Source organism: Arachis ipaensis, chromosome B1, assembly GCF_059453495.1.
Source record: "Arachis ipaensis isolate K30076 ecotype BB chromosome B1, ASM5945349v1, whole genome shotgun sequence".
Lineage (NCBI taxonomy): Eukaryota > Viridiplantae > Streptophyta > Magnoliopsida > Fabales > Fabaceae > Arachis > Arachis ipaensis.
This window is the reverse complement of record NC_142436.1, coordinates 101,153,078-101,172,771: the sequence shown is the minus strand read 5'-3', so window position 1 is coordinate 101,172,771 and position 19,694 is coordinate 101,153,078. Positions and strand designations below refer to the sequence as shown.

Sequence of the window (19,694 nt, the reverse complement as noted above, 5' to 3'; positions counted from 1 at the left end):
TTGATACAGGGATCTCTTCTTCACTCACAGATTGTTCCTCATCCTTAACACTTGGTAATCCTAAATGAGTCTTCCTCTGCTCAAAATGTCCATTCATCTTATTGTAGAGGGTTTTTTGTCTTTTCCAGGATTGTTCTTGTCTTTCAAAAAATTCTCTGGACTTTTGAAGGAGATCCTCTTAAGGTTGAGAGTAATTTTATGGACATGAACATGTTGTAGTGAAGTTGTTTTGAGGGTTATGGAGTGAATTTTGTGAGTTGTGGAATGAATTTTGTGGTTGATGAGATGAGTTGTATGGATCTTGGAGGAAACTTTGTGTTGAGGCATAATGAAGTGATGAAGAACTTTCAAATGAGAAACTGGAAGTGAGGGTGGACAATCTTGCATGACTTTAATGAGAGTATACTCCAGGGAAGATGTCTCTTGATGAATGGAGTATGAACTGTTGACATTCCCTTCCCAGCCACGGTTTGTGTAACTATCATCACAGTATGAGTCACTTTGTGGCTTTGGGAGATGTTCATACTCTTTCAATTCTTGGTGATACTCCCAACCACCATGAGGATAATGATATGAATCATTTTGTGGTGGTGGTTGGTATCCCATATGATTTTCTTGCTCATCTTGTGTCTCTGAAGCAAATCTCCATGGATTGGAGTGCTCAGAATTTGTATTTTCTTGGTGATATTCCCAGCCACCATTAGAGATTGGTGATGGTGGGTAATATCCCATAAAATTTGTTTGATCATAAGATGAGTTGAACTCCATTTGAGTTTTGTAAAACACAAAACCAGTGAAAACTGAAATTACTCATATCAGAGATGAGAATTTCTTAGAGAGGCAAAAACACAAACACCTTGGTTTCAACTTAAAACAGAGAATAAAACAAAGAAAATGCTTAATCTAGACTTCTCACCCACTTAATCATTATTGATCTAAATCAATCTCTGGTAACGGCGCCAAAAACTTGATGGGTTGGAATTGGATTCCAACACCATAACTCACCGGCAAGTGTACCGGGTCGCATCAAGTAGTAAAACTCACTTAGAGTGAGGTTGATCCCACAGGGATTGATGGATCAAGCAATTTTAGTGGGTGATTAGTCTAGTCAAGCTAACATTTGATGATTTGAGTGAAAATTGAACCAACAGAAAGTAAATTGCAGTGAATTGTAAATGACAGAATGTAAATGGGCAGGAATCATAAAGAGCAAGAAATGTAAATTGACAGAATCTTAAATGACATGAAATGTAAATTGCATGAAATGTAAAGGGGGCTGGGTGCTGGAAATTAAAGAGACAGTAAATCAGAACTCAAAACAAGAAATTTGAATTGCAGGAAAATTAAATTCAGATCACAGCAAGCTCAAATGTAAAATAGCAAGGAGGTAGAGAATTTAAATTGCATAGAAAGAAGAATCAGCTCAAGCAAAATCTAAAAGTGCAGAAAATGAATTGCAGAAGAGAGAATTGAAGAGATTGAAAGTGTATAAGCGAAATTGCGTTGGAAAGAAAATGAAGCAGAGAAGAAAAGAGAACCCAGATCTGATTTTCAAATCTTCAAATTCAACAAGGAAAATTAAAAGAGAGCTCTCTATTCTACTCTTACTCCTACTGCTCTCTAGTAGAGCTAGCCTTTCTAATGAAATAGAATTGATGCCTTTACATAGGCTTTACAAATGAAAATGAAATTGAAATTAAAAATAAATTACAATTAAATGGAATTCCTATTCTAACTATCTCTTGTGCCTTTGAGTGATGATAATGGGCTTTGCTTGCTTTGGATTTGAAGAGGAGTGAATCCGGATGGCTTGATCTAATTTGCATGGGTCAGGGTGCTTTTGGTTTGAATTGGATTAGAGCCATGCTCTAGTGGAGCGCTCAGTTAAGTTAGTGAACTGAGCGCTCACTCCCTTGTTGTGTGCCTTCCTCGTGCCACAATTTGGTGCCTCATAGCGTTCACAATTAGAGCGCTACGTTGCCTTTTTGAGCGCTCTCCTCATGGTGCGTGGTTTCCCTCTTCGAATCTTGGTGAAGTCACTTTGGCCAATTTTCTTGCCAAGCCTTGTAGCGCTCAGTTAAGAGCACAAACGTAGCGCTACTTTGCTTCCTTTGTTCGCGCCTTGGTTTTCCTCATCGGTCATGCCCAAAAAAGTGAAATGAATGAACGGAGCGCTCTCTTGTTTCTCCTTGGCTTTGTTGAGGTGCTCCGTTGCAAAAATCAATGCTACATGCTTTCATTCTATCTTAATTAATAAAGCCAATGCATAGTCCATGATGGTACTAATTAACTAAACACATGCATGCTTTTATTATATTACTTAGTTAATAAATCCAATTGCATTACGTTAAAGCATTCATTCATTATGGCATTAATGATTTAATGGTTTCATTCATGCATTTCATTAACGCCTTATTGGTATTAATAATATTACATGCATTCTTTCATGAACTTAATTAATAATGCCAATGTATAATTCATTTATTTCAAGGTAGCATTCATTCATTCTTATTGGCATAATTAATTAATGTTTCATGCAACATTTCATGCATGCATTCATTGACTAGTAATACCAATTGCTTTAACGTAGCATTCATTTTCCATGCCTAATGCATTAATAATGCATCATGATGGCATTAATAATTAAATGCATGCATAAGGCATTAATGCATGTCATGGCCTCATGGTCATGGGCCACGCTTTTAAAAGCGTGGCCTAAAGTTCCAAAATGTGCTCAAACTTCAAAGTGTGCCCCCAAACTCTTTTTTTCTTCTTTTGAGCTGATTTTGTGCTATTTTGCTTCTATTTCCACTTATTTCCTACAAAATTTATAAAATCAAAAGATCAAGAAAATATACCATCACTACAAGAAAAACACCCATTCAAGTACACTTGAAAAGTGTAGCCAAAAATGAAAAAAAATGATGCCTTAGGCTACGGCTATTCTTTCTGGGCTATGGCTACGCTTCTTAGGGTGATTCCTATTCGGCCATTGCCTATTCTCAAAGGCTACGCTTTTCTGCACCAAGGGCTACGCTTTTGGCATTTGGGAATAGGGTGCGCTTTTCAAGTGATGCTGTCCAAAATTAAAGGCTACGCTTTTTTCAGCTTTCATTTTTACCAGAATAGGCTACGTTTTTCAACACTACTGCATCACCTGTAACGCGTAGCCACATTGTATATCATAGCTACTCTATATAAGTGTAGCCTTAGGTTTATTGATGAGCGGATAATTTATACGCTTTTTGGCATTGTTTTTAGTATGTTTTTAGTATGATTTAGTTAGTTTTTATTATATTTTTATTAGTTTTTAAATAAAAATCATATTTCTGGACTTTACTATTAGTTTGTGTGTTTTTCTATAATTTCAGGTATTTTATGGCTAAAATTGAGGGAGCTGAGCAAAAATCTGATTCAGGCTGAAAAAGGACTGCAGATGCTGTTGGATTCTGACCTCCCTGCACTCAAAATGGATTTTCTAGAGCTACAGAAGTCCAAATGGCAAGCTCTCAATTGCGTTGGAAAGTAGACATCCAGGGATTTCCAGTAATATATAATAGTCCATACTTTTCTCAAGGATAAATGACGTAAACTGGCGTTGAACGCCAGTTCCATGTTGCAGTCTGGCGTCAAACGCCAGAAACAGGTTACAGATTGGAGTTGAACGTCAAAAACAGGTTACAACCTGGCGTTCAACTCCAGAAACAGCCTAGGCACGTGAGAAGCTTAAGTCTCAGCCCCAGCACACACCAAGTGGGCCCCAAAAGTGGATTTCTGCACCAATTATCGTAGTTTATTCATCTTTTGTAAACCTAGGTTACTAGTTTAGTATTTAAACAACTTTTTGAGATTTATTTTGTAACTCATGACATTTTAGATCTGAACTTTGTACTCTTTGATGGCATGAGTCTCTAAACTCCATTGTTGGGGGTGAGGAGCTCTGCTGTGTCTCGATGAATTAATGCAATTATTTCTGTTTTCTATTCAAACACGCTTGTTTCTATCTAAGATGTTTATTCGCACTTCAATATGATGGATATGATGATCCGTGACACTCATCATCATCCTCAACCTATGAACGCATACCTGACAACCACCTCCGTTCTACCTTTGATTGAATGAATATCTCTTGGATTCCTTAATCAGAATCTTCGTGGTATAAGTTAGAATCCAATGGCAGCATTCTTGAGAATCCGAAAAGTCTAAACCTTGTCTGTGGTATTCCGAGTAGGATTCAGGGATTAAATGACTGTGATGAGCTTCAAACCCACAAGAGCTGGGCGTGGTGACAGATGCAAAAGGATCAATGGATCCTATTCCAGCACGAGTGGGAACCGATAAATGATTAGCCGTGTGGTGACAGCGCACCTGGACCTTTTTCACTGAGAGGACGGATGGTAGCCATTGACAATTGTGATCCACCAACACACAGCTTGCCATAGGAGGAACCTTGCGTGCGTGAAGAAGAAGACAGGGAGAAAGCAGAGATTCAGAAGACAAAGCATCTCCAAAACTCCAACATATTCTCCATTACTGCAGAATAAGTATTTAGTCCATGCTCTTTTATTCTTCACAATTCATACTGATAATTATAATTGATTTCCTGACTAAGATTTACAAGATAACCATAGATTGCTTCAAACCAACAATCTCCGTGGGATCGACCCTTACTCACGTAAGGTATTACTTGGACGACCCAGTGCACTTGCTGGTTAGTGGTACGAGTTGTGAAAAGTGTGATTCACAATTCGTGCACCAAGTTTTTGGCGCCGTTGCCGGGGATTGTTCGAGTTTGGACAACTGACAGTTTATTTTGTTTCTTAGATTAGGAAAAATTTTTCTTTTTGGTTTAGAGTCTTCTATTATTATTTTTGGTTAAAATTTTAAAATCCTTATTTTATTTTTCTAAATTATTTTTGAATTTTTTTTTAAAAAAAAACCAATAACTTCATGATTTAGTCTTCTGTTTGAGTTCGGTCTCATATTTTAAGTTTGGTGTCAATTGCATAATTTTATTTTTCTTTTAAATTTTTGAATTTCTGTTCATTGTTCTTTCTTAATCTTCAAGTTGTTCTTGTTTATTTTCCTTGTTTCATCTTTAGTTTCTCTTGTTTTGTGATTTTTCTTCTTTTTCTTATGCATTCTAGAATTATTGGTATCTAAAAAAAATAAAATATTTTTATACATTAAACAACTTGTTAAAACACTTTAAATTTATAACTCAATTGGCTAGAGCGTTGTGTCTATGTTCTTGTGAATAGTTGCTCCTTTGAGTCTTTCTTTCTAAAATCTTTTCAAAAATAATTTTTCTTTGATTAAATCTTGTGTCAAGTTTTATGTTTGGTGTTTTCTTGTTAGTTCTTATCTAATTTTCGAAAATTAGTTTTTGGTTTTCTAAAAATTTTAAGTTTGGTGTTCTTTTTTTTTATGTTCTTGAGTCCTTTGAGTCTTCGACTTTTTGTTCTTCGTGTTCTTGTGAATCTTCAAGGTGTTCTTGAGTCTTTCTTGTGTTTTGATCTTAAAATTTTTAAGTTTGGTGTTCCTTGGTATTTTTCCTCCAAATTTTCGAAAATAAGGAGTATTAGATCTAAAAATTTTAAGTTTTGTGTCTTTTTATTTTTTTTCTCTTTCCTCATTGAATTCAAAAATATCTTTTTCCTTTATCTTAATTGATTTTTTGAATTTTCCTTCTAAAAATTCATATTTTATTTTAAATTTTTTTATTTTATCTTATCTTAGTTTTAAAATTTCAAAATTCAAATCTTGTTCAAAAAAAAAAATCATATCTTTTTCAAAATCTTATCTTATCTTATTTCAAATTTCAAATTTCAACTTCCAAAATTCAAATTTCAAAATTCAAAATTCAAAATTCAAAATTCAAATTTCAAAACTTTTTAATTTAAATTCCTTATCTTCTCTTACCTAGCTTATCTTATCTTTTCTAACCACAAATCTTAAAATAAAATCTTTTTCATATCTTTTATTTTATTTTATTTTATTTTATTTTATTTTCTACAAGTATCCTTAATTTTAAGACATATCTTTTTCAAAACTTCATAACCAATTTCTCTCTCTTCATTTTTTCGAAAATCCTCACCCACATCTTTTTCTAATCTTTTTAATTAATTAATTTGGTTTTCAATTTTCTTTTATTTATTTTTCTTCAAATTTTCAAAATTATAGTTAATTTTTTATTTATTTTCTTTTCTTTTATTTTTTTTAATTTCGGTTTTCAAAAAAATAAAAAATAAAAATATATTCTATTTGCTATTCATATCAATTCCCTTTTCTCCATCATGGATCTAAGTGGAATTGAACAGTCCAGAAGGACTCTGGGGTCATATGCCAACCCCACTACTACTTCATATGGGAGTAGTATCTATATACCCTCCATTGGAGTCAGTAGCTTTGAGTTAAATCCTCAGCTCATTATCATGGTGCAGCAAAGTTGCCAGTATTCCGGTCTTCCTCAGGAAGAACCTACAGAGTTTCTGGCACAATTTTTACAGATTGCTGACACAGTACATGATAAGAAAGTAGATCAGGATGTCTACAGATTATTATTGTTTCCATTTGCTGTAAAAGACCAAGCTAAGAGGTGGTTAAATAACCAACCTAAGGCTAGCATAAGGACATAGAAACAGCTGTCAGAAAAATTCCTGAATCAATACTTCCCTCCAAAACGGATGACACAGCTAAGGCTGGACATCCAAGGCTTTAAACAAGGAGATAATGAATCTCTTTATGATGCCTGGGAGAGATACAGAGAGATGCTAAGAAAATGTCCCTCTGAAATGTTTTCAGAATGGGTGCAGTTAGACATCTTCTATTATGGGCTTACAGAGAAAGCTCAAATTTCTCTAGATCACTCAGCTGGTGGATCTATACACATGAGAAAGAAAATTGAAGAGGCTCAAGAGCTTATTGATACAGTTGCCAGAAATCAGCATCTGTACCTAAATAGTGAATCTTCCATGAAAGAAGAGGCTAAGACAGTAACTGCTGAACTCAGTCCTGCAGAACAAATTACTGAATTGAATCAGCAATTAGACTTTCTAAAAAAATTGCTGGCCGAATTCAAGGAGATACTACAAGACACAAGAATGGCTAATATAAATATGGAGGTACAGTTGAAGCAAACAGAACAACAGTTATCAAAACAAATAACAGAAGAGTGCCAAGCAGTTCAATTAAGAAGTGGAAAAACATTAAATACCTCACTTCAAGGCAGCAGGAAGCCAAGAAAAGAACAAACTGCTATCCAAAATCCATCTGAGGACAGTAAGAGCCCAGAGAGGAATAACTCCGGCATTCAAACGCCAGAAACAGGCAAGGATTTGGCGTCAAACGCCCAATGAAAGCTCAGTTATGGTGTTCGAACGCCAGGAACAAGTAAGGAGTTGGCATCCAACGCCACTCCAGCTTCTAACCCTAGCATTCAAATGCCAGTGAGGGATCAGACACACACAAGTGCTGATAACAACCCCTCTAAAATGGCTTCTCCAACCACCTCTGTAGGAAATAAACCTGCAGCAACTAAGGTTGAGGAATATAAAGCCAAGATACCTTATCCTCAAAAACTCCGCCAAGGGGAGCAGGATAAGCAATTTGCTCGCTTTGCAGATTATCTCAGGACTCTTAAAATAAAGATTCCATTTGCAGAGGCACTTGAGCAAATACCTTCTTATGCCAAGTTCATGAAGGAGATCTTGAGTCATAAGAAGGATTGGAGAGAAACTGAAAGAGTTCTCCTCATTAAAGAATGCAGTGCAGTCATTCTGAAAAGCTTTCCAGAAAAGCTTAAAGATCCCGGGAGCTTTCTGATACCATGCATATTAGAGGGTAATTGCACCAAGACAGCTTTATGTGATCTTGGGGCAAGCATCAACTTAATACCTGCATCCACTATCAGAAAGCTTGGTTTAACTGAAGAAGTTAAACCAACCCGGATATGTCTCCAACTTGCTGATGGCTCCATTAAATACCCATCAGGCGTGATTGAGGACATGATTGTCAGGGTTGGGCCATTCGCCTTTCCCACTGACTTTGTAGTGCTGGAAATGGAGGAGCACAAGAGTGCTACTCTCATTCTAGGAAGACCTTTCCGAGCAACTGGATGAACTCTCATTGATGTCCAAAAGGGGGAAGTAACCCTGAAAGTCAATGAGGATGAGTTTAAGTTGAATTCTGTCAAGGCCATGCAACATCCAGACACACCAAAAGACTGCATGAAAGTTGATCTCATTGACTCTTTGGTAGAGGAGGTCAACATGGCTGAGAGTCTCGAATCAGAGCTGGAAGACATCTTTAAAGATGTTCAGCCTGATTTGGAGGGTTCAGAGGAACTGAAAGAGCCTCTGAGATTTCCTTAGGAAGAGGAGAAACCTCCTAAACCCGAGCTCAAGCCATTACCACCATCCCTGAAATATGCATTTCTGGGAGAAGGTGACACTTTTCCAGTGATCATAAGCTCTGCTTTAAACCCACTGGAAGAGGAAGCACTAATTCAAGTGCTAAGGACACACAAGACAGCTCTTGGGTGGTCCATAAGTGAGCTTAAGGGCATAAGCCCAGCTAGATGCATGCACAAAATCCTATTGGAGGATGATGCTAAGCCAGTGGTTCAACCACAGAGGCGGCTAAATCCCGCCATGAAGGAGGTGGTGCAGAAAGAGGTCACTAAGTTACTAGAGGCTGGAATTATCTATCCTATTTCTGATAGCCCCTGGGTGAGCCCTGTCCATGTTGTCCCTAAGAAGGGAGGAATGACAGTGGTTCATAATGAAAAGAATGAACTGGTTCCCACAAGAACAGTTACAGGGTGGCGTATGTGTATTGACTATAGAAGGCTCAATACAGCCACCAGGAAGGATCATTTTCCTTTACCATTCATAGACCAGATGCTAGAGAGACTAGCCAGCCGGTCATGAATATTACTGCTTTTTGGATGGCTATTCAGGTTACAACCAAATTGCAGTAGATCCACAGGACCAAGAGAAAACAACATTCACATGTCCTTCTGGAGTATTTGCTTACAGGAGAATGCCTTTTGGTCTGTGTAACGCACCTGCAACCTTTCAGAGGTGCATGCTCTCTATCTTCTCTGACATGGTAGAGAAATTTCTGGAAGTCTTCATGGATGACTTTTCAGTATTTGGAGACTCATTTAGCTCCTGTCTTAACCATCTAGCACTTGTTCTGAAAAGATGCCAAGAGACTAACCTGGTTCTAAATTGTGAAAAATGTCACTTTATGGTGACTGAAGGAATTGTCCTTGGGCATAAAATTTCGAACAAGGGAATAGAGGTGGATCAAGCTATGGTAGAGGTAATTGAAAAATTACCACCACCCACCGATGTTAAGGCAATCAGAAGCTTTCTGGGACATGCAGGATTCTATAGGAGGTTTATAAAGGATTTTTCAAAAATTACAAAACCCCTGAGCAATTTGCTAGCTGCTGACACGCCATTTGTGTTTGACAAAGAGTGTCTGCAAGTGTTTGAGACTCTGAAAGCTAAGCTGGTCACAGCACCAGTTATTTCTGCACCAGACTGGACTTTATCATTTGAATTAATGTGTGATGCCAGTGACCACGCCATTGGTGCAGTACTGGGCCAGATGCATGACAAGCTTCTGCATGTCATTTATTATGCTAGCCATGTTTTAAATGATGCCTAGAAAAATTACACAACCACAGAAAAAGAATTGCTTGCAGTGGTTTATGCCATTGAGAAATTTAGATCATACTTTGTAGGATCAAAAGTGATTGTGTACACTGATCATGCCGCTCTTAAATATCTACTCACAAAGCAGGATTTAAAACCCAGGCTCATAAGATGGGTGTTGCTTCTGCAAGAGTTTGATATAGAAATAAGAGACAGAAAACGGACAGAGAACCAAGTGGCTGATCATCTGTCCCAGATAGAACCAGTAGAAGGAAAGTTTCCCCCCTCTATTGAAATCTATGAGACCTTTCCGGATGAGAATTTGCCATTCAGGAAACACCATGGTTTGCAGATATTGCAAACTATAAAGCTGCAAGGTTCATACCCAAGGAGTACAGCAGACAACAAAAGAAAAAATTAATTACTGATGCAAAGTACTACTTGTGGGATGAACCCTATCTCTTTAAGAGATGTGCGGACGGAATAATTCGTAGGTGTGTGCCTAGAGAAGAAGCACAGAGGATCTTATGGCATTGCCATGGATCACAATATGGAGGCCATTTCGGAGGTGAGCGAACAGCCATCAAGGTCCTCCAATGTGGCTTCTACTGGCCTACACTCTATAGGGATTCCCGAGAGTTTGTACGTAACTGTGACAGGTTCCAAAGAGCTGGTAATCTGCCTCATGGTTATGCCATGCCTCAACAGAGAATCTTGGACATTGAGTTGTTTGATGTATGGGGAATTGACTTCATGGGACCTTTCCCACCATCATACTCAAACACTTACATTCTAGTGGCAGTCGATTATGTATCAAAATGGGTAGAGGCCATTTCCACACCCACCAATGATACCAAAATAGTGCTGAAGTTCCTCCAAAAACATTTCTTCAGCAGGTTTGGTGTCCCTAGAGTACTAATCAGTGATGGGGGCACTGATGAGCGGATAATTTATACGCTTTTTGCCATTATTTTTAGTATGTTTTTAGTAGGATCTAGTTACTTTTAGGGATGTTTTTATTAGTTTTTATGTTAAATTCACATTTCTGGACTTTACTATGAGTTTGTGTGTTTTTCTTGTGATTTCAGGTATTTTCTGGTTGAATATGAGGGACTTGAGCAAAAATCAAATTCAGAGGTTAAAGAAGGGCTGCTGATGCTGTTGGATTCTGACCTCCCTGCACTCAAAGTAGATTTTCTGGAGCTACAGAACTCCAAATGGCGCGCTCTTAATGGCGTTGGAAAGTAGACATCCAGGGCTTTCCAGCAATATATAATAGTCCATACTTTGCCCGAGTTTAGATGACGCAAAAGGGCATTGAACACCAGTTCTACACTGTAGTCTGGAGTTAAACGCCAGAAACACGTCACGAACCAGAGTTGAATGCCAAAAACACGTTACAACTTGGCGTTCAACTCCAAAAGAAGCCTCTGCACGTGAAAGCTTCATGCTCAGCCCAAGCACACACCAAGTGGGCCCCGGAAGTGAATTTCTGCATCAATTACTTACTTCTGTAAACCCTAGTAGCGAGTCTAGTATAAATAGTACTTTTTACTATTGTATTTACATCTTTGGATTATCTTTTGATCCTTTGATCAAGTCTTGGTTACTCCGGTTCCCCTCTGGGGCCGAGACCAATGAGCTCCATTATCACTTATGTATTTTCAATGGTAGAGTTTCTGCACTCCATAGATTAAGGTGTGGAGCTCTGCTGTTCCTCATGATTTAATGCAAAGTACTACTGTTTTATATTCAATTCAACTTATTCCACTTCTAAGATATCCATTCGCACCCAAGAACATGATGAATGTGATGATTATGTGACGCTCATCATCATTCTCACTTATGAACGCGTGCCTGACAAACACTTCTGTTCTACATGCAAACAAGCTAGAATGAGTATCTCTTAGATATCTAATACAGAGGACCGAGTCCAAGATATTAGAATCTTTGTGGTATAAGTTAGAACCCATGGATGGCCATTGCTGAGATCCGGAAAGTCTAAACCTTGTCTGTGGTATTCCGAGTAGGATCTGGGAAGGGATGGCTGTGACGAACTTCAAACTCGCGAGTGCTGGGCGTAGTGACAGACGCAAAAGGAGGGTGAATCCTATTCCAATATGATCGAGAACCTCCAGATGATTAGCCGTGCCGTGACAGAGCATTTGGACCTTTTTCACAGAGAGGATGGGATGTAGCCATTGACAATGGTGATGCCTTACAGAAAGCTTGCCATGGAAAGGAGTAGGAATGATTGTATGAAGACAGCAGGAAAGCAGAGGTTCAGAGGAACGAAAGCATCTCTATACGCTTATCTGAAATTCTCACCAATGATTTACATAAGTATTTCTATCTTTATTTTCTGTTTATTTATTATTATTATTTGAAAAGTCCATAACCATTTGATATCCGCCTGACTGAGATTTACAAGATGACCATAGCTTGCTTCATACCAACAATCTCCATGGGATCGACCCTTACTCACGTAAGGTTTTATTACTTGGACGACCCAGTGCACTTGCTGGTTAGTTGTATCGAAGTTGTGACAAATTATGAATTAAGATTAGAGCACCAAGTTTTTGGAGCCATCACCAGGGATCACAATTTCGTGCACCAAGTTTATGGCGCCGTTGTTGGGGATTGTTCGAGTTTGGACAACTGACGATTTATCTTGTTGCTCAGATTAGGTAATTTTCTTTTTGTTTTATTTTCAAAAAAAAGAAAAAAAATTTTTTCAAAAATCTTTCAAAAAAATTTTTTCCTTTGTTTTCGAAAATTATTTTAAAAAATTTTAAGAATGAATTCTAAAGTTTCAAAATGGTATGCTGAAGTTTGGCTGGCCATCAAGCTTTAGACTAACCTGGTATGATTCCTGGAATCTTGATTGAGGACTGTGAATTCATTGCTTCCTTTTCCCTATAGGTTTTCAAAAAAATAAAAATATACAAAAATCCAAAAAAAAAATTTTAATTAAATCATAAAATCAAAAATATTTTTTGTTTCTTGTTTGAGTCTGAGTCAATTTTTAAGTTTGGTGTCAATTGTATTTTTTCTAAAAATTTATGCATTTTTCGAAAATTCATGCATTCATAGTGTTCTTCATGATCTTCAAGTTGTTCTTGGTAAGTCTTCTTGTTTGATCTTGATGTTTTCTTATTTTGTGTTTTTTGTTGTTTTTCATGTGCATCTTTGCATTCATAGTGTCTAAGCATTAAAGATTTCTAAGTTTGGTGTCTTGCATATTTTTTTTGCATAAAAAATTTTTTAAAAATAAGTTCTTGGTGTTCATCTTGACATTCAAAGTGTTCTTGGTGTTCATCTTGACATTCATAGTGTTCTTGCATGCATCACATGTTTTGATCCAAAATTTTCATGCATTGAGTATTTCTGATATTTTTCTCTTTCATCATTAAAAATTGAAAAATCAAAAAAATATCTTTCCCTTTTTCACTCATAAATTTCCGAGAAATTGAGTTGACTTTTCCAAAACTTTTTAAAATTTAGTTGTTTCTTATGAGTCAAATCAAATTTTCAATTTAAAAATCCTATGTTTTTCAAAATCTTTTTCAAAAATCAAATCTTTTTCATTTTTTTTATTATTTTCGAAAATTTTTAAATTTGATTTTCAAAAATCTTTTTCTTAATTCTATCTCATAATTTTCGAAAATATTATCAACAATTAATGTTTTGATTCAAAAATTCCAAGTTTGTTACTTGCTTGTTAAGAAAGATTCAAACTTTAAGTTTTAGAATCATATCTTGTGATTACTTGTGAGTCAAGTCATTAATTTTGATTTTAAAATACAAATCTTTTTCAAAACTAATTTTAATCATATCTTTCTATCATATCTTTTTAAATCTAATTTTTTCAAAAATTTGATTGTAAAATATCTCTTCTAACTTCTTATCTTCTTATCTTTTCAAAAATTGATTTTCAAATCTTTTTCAACTAACTAATTGACTTTTTGTTTGTTTCTTATCTTTTTCAAAACCACATAACTACTCTTCCCTCTCTAATTTTCGAAAATACCTCCCTCTTTTTCAAAAATTCTTTTTAATTAATTAATTGTTTCAATTTTTAATTTCAATTTTAATTTTATCTTAATTTTCAAAAATCATTAACTCTTTTTCAAAATGTAATTTTCGAAATTCTCTCTCTCATATCCTTCTATTTATTTATTCATCCACTAACACTTCTCTTCACCCAAAATTCGAACCCCTTCCTTTCCTCTGAGTTCGAATTCTTCTCTTCTACATTCTTATTCTTCTTTTCTTCTACTCACACAAGGGAACCTCTATACTGTGGTAAAGAGGATCCCCGGTATCTTTAATCCTCTTTTTTTTCACATGAGCAGGAGCAAGGACAAGAACATTCTTGTTGAAGCAGATCCTGAACCTGAAAGTACTCTAAAAAGGAAACTAAGAGAAGTTAAAATACAACAATCCAGAGACAACCTTACAGGAATTTTTGATCAAGAAGAGGAGATAGCAGCCGAAAATAATAATAATGCAAGGAGGATGCTTGGTGACTTTACTGCACCTAATTCCAATTTACATGGAAGAAGCATCTCCATTCCTCCCATTGGAGCAAACAATTTTGAGCTGAAACCTCAATTAGTTTCTCTGATGCAACAGAACTGCAAGTTTCATGGATTTCCATCTGAAGATCCTTTTCAGTTCTTAACTGAATTCTTGCAGATCTGTGATACTGTTAAGACCAATGGGGTTGACCCCAAGGTCTACAGGCTTATGCTTTTCCCGTTTGCTTTAAGAGACAGAGCTAGAGTGTGGTTGGACTCTCAATCCAAAGATAGCCTGAACTCTTGGGATAAGCTGGTCACGGCTTTCTTAGCCAAGTTCTTTCCTCCTCAAAAGCTGAGCAAGCTTAGAGTGGATGTTCAAACCTTCAGACAGAAAGAAGGTGAATCCCTCTATGACGCTTGGGAGAGATACAAGAAACTGACCAAAAATTGTCCTTCTGACATGCTTTCAGAATGGACCATCCTGGATATATTGCATGATGGTCTGTCTGAATTAGCTAAGATGTCATTGGATACTTCTGCAGGTGGATCCATTCACCTAAAGAAAATGCCTGCAGAAGCTCAAGAACTTATTGACATGGTTGCTAACAACCAGTTTATGTACACTTCTGAGAGGAATCCTGTGAGTAATGGGATGCCTCAAAAGAAGGGAGTTCTTGAAATTGATACTCTAAATGCCATATTGGCTCAGAACAAAATATTGACTCAGCAAGTCAATATGATTTCTTAGAGTCTGAATAGGATGCAAGCTGCATCCAACAGTACTCAAGAGGCATCTTCTGAAGAAGAAGCTTATGATCCTGAGAACCCTGCAATAGCAGAGGTAAATTATATGGGTGAACCTTATGGGAATACCTATAACCCCTCATGGAGAAATCACCCAAATTTCTCATGGAAGGATCAACAAAAGCCTCAACAAGGTTTTAATAATGGTGGAAGAAACAGGTTTAACAATAGTAAACCTTTTCCATCATCGACTCAGCAACAGACAGAGAATTCTGAGCAGAATCCATCTAGCTTAGCAAATTTAGTCTCTGATCTATCTAAGGCCACTCTGAGTTTCATGAATGAAACAAGGTCATCCATTAGAAATTTGGAGGCACAAGTGGGCCAGCTGAGTAAGAAGATCACTGAAACCCCTCCTAGTACTCTCCCAAGCAATACAGAAGAGAATCCAAAGAGAGAGTGCAAGGCCATTGATATAACCAATATGGCCGAACCTACAAGGGAGGAAGAGGACGTGAATCCCAGTGAGGAAGACCTCCTGGGACGTCCAGTGATGAACAAGGAGTTTCGCTTTGAGGAACCAAAGGAATCTGAGGCTCATCTAGAGACCATAGAGATTCCATTGAACCTCCTTATGCCCTTCATGAGCTCTGATGAGTATTCCTCTTCTGAAGAGAATGAGGATGTTACTGAAGAGCCAGTTGCCAAGTTCCTTAGTGCAATCATGAAGCTGAATGCCAATTTATTTGGTAATGAGACTTGGGGAGATGAACCTCCCCTGTTCACCAATGAACTAAATGCATTGGATCAACTGAGATTGCCTCAAAAGAAACAGGATCCTGGAAAGTTCCTAATACCTTGTACCATAGGCACCATGACCTTTGAGAAGGCTCTATGTGACCTTGGGTCAGGAATAAACCTGATGCCACTCTCTGTAATGGAGAAACTGAGAATCTTTGAGGTACAAGATGCTAGAATCTCATTAGAGATGGCAGACAATTACAGAAAACAGGCTTATGGACAAGTAGAGGACATGCTAGTAAAGGTTGCAGGCCTTTACATCCCTGCTGATTTCATAATCCTAGATACTGGGAAGGATGAGGATGAATGCATCATCCTTGGAAGACCTTTCCTAGCCACAACAGGAGCTGTGATAGATGTTAACAGATGTGAATTAGTCCTTCAACTAAATGAGGACAACCTTGTGTTTAAAACTCAAGGATCTCTCTCTGTAACCATGGAGAGGAAGCATGAAAAGCTTCTATCACTGCAGAGTCAACCAGAGCCCCCACAGTCAAACTCTAAGTTTGGTGTTGGGAGGCCACAACCAAACTCTAAGTTTGGTGTTGAACTTCCATATCCAAACTCTAAGTTTGGTGTTGGGAGGTCTCAACAATGCTCTGAACATCTGTGAGGCTCCATGAGAGCTCACTGTCAAGCTATTGACATTAAAGAAGCGCTTGTTGGGAAGCAACCCAATTTTTATTTATCTAATTTTATTTTCATTCTTATTGTTCTTTCATGTTTTATTAGGTTCATGATCATGTGGAGTCACAAAATAAATAGAAAAATTAAAAAAAGAATAAAAAATAGCATAAGAAAAATCACACCCTAGAGGAAGGGCTTACTGGCGTTTAAATGCCAGTAAGGAGCATCTGGCGTTGAACGCCAGAAACAAGCAGCATCCTGGTGTTCAGACGCCAGGAATGCACACTGAGGAAAGCTAGCACTGAACGCCAGAAACAAGCATAGAACTGGCGTTCAACGCCAGAAACAAGCATAGAACTGGCGTTCAACGCCAGAAACATGCTGCATCTGGGCGTTGAACGCCCAGAACAAGCATCAATTCGGCGTTTAAACGCCAGAATTGCATGCAAAGGCATTTTAGATGCCCCAATGGTGCAGGGATGTAAATCCTTGACACCTCAGGATCTGTGGACCCCACAGGATCATCTCAGCATCTGTGGACCCCACAGGATCTCCACCTACCTCCACTCATACTCTCCCCTCTTCTCATTCATCCTCTCATCCCAATAAACACCTTTCCCCAAAACCCTTCACCAATCACCACAATCTCTCTCTTTCCTATTACCCATTCACCACTCACATCCATCCACTCTTCCCCATAAACCTACCTCATAAACCCCACCTACCTTCAAAATTCAAAATCACTTTCCCACCCAATCCCACCCCATATGGCCGAACCTTAACCCCTCTCCCTCCACTATATAAACCTCTCCATTCTTCTTCATTCTTACACAACACAACTTTCTCATCCCCTTCTTTGCCGAAACACAACCCTCTCTCCCTCTCTTCTATTTCTTCTTCTTCTTCTTCTTTTCTTTCTTCTCTTGCTCGAGGGCGAGCAATATTCTAAGTTTGGTGTGGTAAAAGCATAAGCTTTTTGTTTTTCCATTACCATTGATGGCACCTAAGACCGGAGAATCCTCTAGAAAAAGGAAAGGGAAGACAAAAGCTTCCACCTCCGAGTCATGGAAGATGGAAAGATTCATCTCCAAAGCCCATCAAGACCACTTCTATGATGTTGTGGCCTAGAAGAAGGTGATCCTCGAGGTCCCTTTCAAACTCAAGAAAAATGAGTATTTGGAGATCCGACATGAGATCCAAAGAAGAGGTTGGGAAGTTCTAACAAACCCCATCCAACAAGTCAGAATTCTAATGGTTCTAGAGTTCTATGCTAATGCATGGATCACTAGGAACCATGATCAAAGTAAGAACCCGAACCCAAAGAATTATCTCACCATGGTTCGGGGGAAATACTTAGATTTTAGTCCGGAAAATGTAAGGTTGGCGTTCAACTTGCCAATGATGGAAGAGAACGCACGCCCCTACACAAGGAGAGTCAACTTTGATCAAAGGTTGGACCAAGTCCTTATGGACATATGTGTGGAAGGAGCTCAATGGAAGATTGACTCAAAAGGCAAACTGGTTCAACTGAGAAGACTGGACCTTAAGCCTGTAGCTAGAGGATGGTTGGAGTTCATTCAACACTCAATCATTCCCACTAGCAACCGGTCTGAAGTTACTATAGACCGGGCCATCATGATCCATAGCATCATGATTGGGGAGGAAGTGGAGGTTCATGAGATTATACCTCAAGAACTCTACAAGGTGGCTGAAAAGTCCTCCACTATGGCAAGGTTAGCCTTTCCTCACCTCATTTGCCACCTATGCAATTCGGCTGGGATTGACATAGAGGGAGATATCTTCATTGATGAGGACAAGCCCATCACTAAGAATAGGATGGAGCCAACAAGAGAGCCTATTCATGGATCTCAAGGGACGCACGAAGAAGCTCATTACCAAGAAATCCCTGAGATGCCTCAAGGGATGCACTTTCCTCCACAGAATTTTTGGGAGCAAATCAACACCTCCCTAGGAAAATTAAGTTCCAACATGGGACAATTAAGGGTGGAACATCAAGAGCACTCCATCATCCTTCATGAAATTAGAGAAGATCAAAGAGCAATGAGGGAGGAGCAACAGAGACAAGGAAGAGACATAGAATAGCTCAAGGACATCATTGGTTCCTCAAGAAGGAAACGCCACCATCACTAAGGTGGACTCATTCCTTGTTCTCAAAATTTTCTATTTTTCATTTTCTTTATGTTAAGTGCTTATCTATGTTAGTGTCTTATTACATGATCATTAGTATTTAGTAACTTTGTCTTAAAGTTATGAATGTCCTATGAATCCATCACCTCTCTTAAATGAAAAATGTTTTTAATTCAAAAGAACAAGAAGTACATGAGTTTCGAATTTATCCTTTAACTTTCTGAGTGAATGCTTGAACAGTGCATATGTCTTTTGAAGTTGTTATTTAAGAATGTTAAATATGTTGGCTCTTGAAAGAATGATGACAAGGAGACATGTTATTTGATAATCTGAAAAATCATAAAAATGATTCTTGAAGCAAGAAAAAGCAGTGAATACAAAAGCTTGCGGAAAAAAAAAGAGAAAGAAAAAGAAAAAGCAAGCAGAAAAAGCCAAAAGCTCTTTAAACCAAAAGGCAAGAGCAAAAAGCCAATAACCCTTAAAACCAAAAGGCAAGGGTAAATAAAAAGGATCCCAAGGCTTTGAGCATCAGTGGATAGGAGGGCCTAAAGGAATAAAATCCTGGCCTAAGCGGCTAAACCAAGCTGTCCCTAACCATGTGCTTGTGGCGTGAAGGTGTCAAGTAAAAACTTGAGACTGAGCGGTTAAAGTCAAGGTCCAAAGCAAAAGAAGAGTGTGCTTAAGAACCCTGGACACCTCTAATTGGGGACTTTAGCAAAGCTGAGTCACAATCTGAAAAGGTTCACCCAGTTATGTGTCTGTGGCATTTATGTATCCAGTGGTAATACTGGAAAACAAAGTGCTTAGGGCCACGGCCAAGACTCATAAAGTAGCTGTGTTCAAGAATCAACATACTGAACTAGGAGAATCAATAACACTATCTGAACTCTGAGTTCCTATAGATGCCAATCATTCTGAACTTCAATGGATAAAGTGAGATGCCAAAACTATTCAAGAGGCAAAAAGCTACAAGTCCCGCTCATCTGATTGGAGCTATGTTTCATTGATATTTTGGAATTTATAGTATATTCTCTTCTTTTTATCCTATTTGATTTTCAGTTTCTTGGGGACAAGCAACAATTTAAGTTTGGTGTTGTGATAAGCGGATAATTTATACGCTTTTTGGCATTGTTTTTAGTATATTTTTAGTAGGATCTAGTTACTTTTAGGGATGTTTTTATTAGTT

General features: G+C 37.8%; 1 non-coding gene across 1 annotated transcript; it reads right to left on the bottom strand.

The window, feature by feature from the left end:
* Positions 1-14,546: 14,546 nt before the first annotated feature.
* LOC148577668 (small nucleolar RNA R71) lies at positions 14,547-14,654 on the bottom strand. Its single transcript, XR_015903451.1, has one exon. It is a non-coding gene; the product is annotated as a small nucleolar RNA R71 (small nucleolar RNA).
* Between the last annotated feature and the right edge of the window lie 5,040 nt (positions 14,655-19,694).